Source organism: Pteropus vampyrus, unplaced genomic scaffold (assembly GCF_000151845.1).
Source record: "Pteropus vampyrus isolate Shadow unplaced genomic scaffold, Pvam_2.0 Scaffold133, whole genome shotgun sequence".
Taxonomy (NCBI): domain Eukaryota; kingdom Metazoa; phylum Chordata; class Mammalia; order Chiroptera; family Pteropodidae; genus Pteropus; species Pteropus vampyrus.
The window spans coordinates 987,647-988,161 of record NW_011888914.1 but is presented as its reverse complement, the minus strand read 5'-3'; the positions used below and the strand labels follow the sequence as shown (position 1 = coordinate 988,161).

General features: G+C 40.0%; 1 pseudogene; it reads right to left on the bottom strand.

Moving 5' to 3' along the window:
- Window positions 1-396: 396 nt before the first annotated feature.
- Window positions 397-515, bottom strand: LOC111744368 (annotated as a pseudogene).

The window sequence follows — 515 nt, the reverse complement described above, 5'->3', positions numbered from 1 at the left end:
TCTTAACCTTTTTCTGAAAGCCACATCTATGTGGATAACTAGCTATTGCCCAACAGGGCCATCTAGAAAATTTCTCCACCAGTATTAAGTTGCATTTTCCTGTTGCAGCCACACCTTATCCAAAGAGGCTTAAATCTTACTCTTGGGGGGCCCTTGTAAGTTCTCAGTTCCTTCTCTGTTCATTCTTCCTCAGACCTTAGGTGTTAACTACTTTCTGTCCTTGCAATTCTTTTATCTTATGTAATCTTTTAGTAATTCTTTTATCTTATGTAATTCTTATACCACATTTTATTTGTTTGTTTGTTTGTTTGTTTGTTTTAGGCGAGGCAACTCTTGGTTGACCTCACAGATTGCAAGGAGTTTGTCAGTTTACAATCCCTTATTTTTTATTTTTTGTGCCTACAGCACCTGGTCTTCCTAGGCGGTCTCTCATTCAAATACTAACTAGGCCTGACCCTGCTTAGCTTTGGAGATCAGACAGGATCGGGCTTATTCAGGGTGGCATGGCCGTAGAC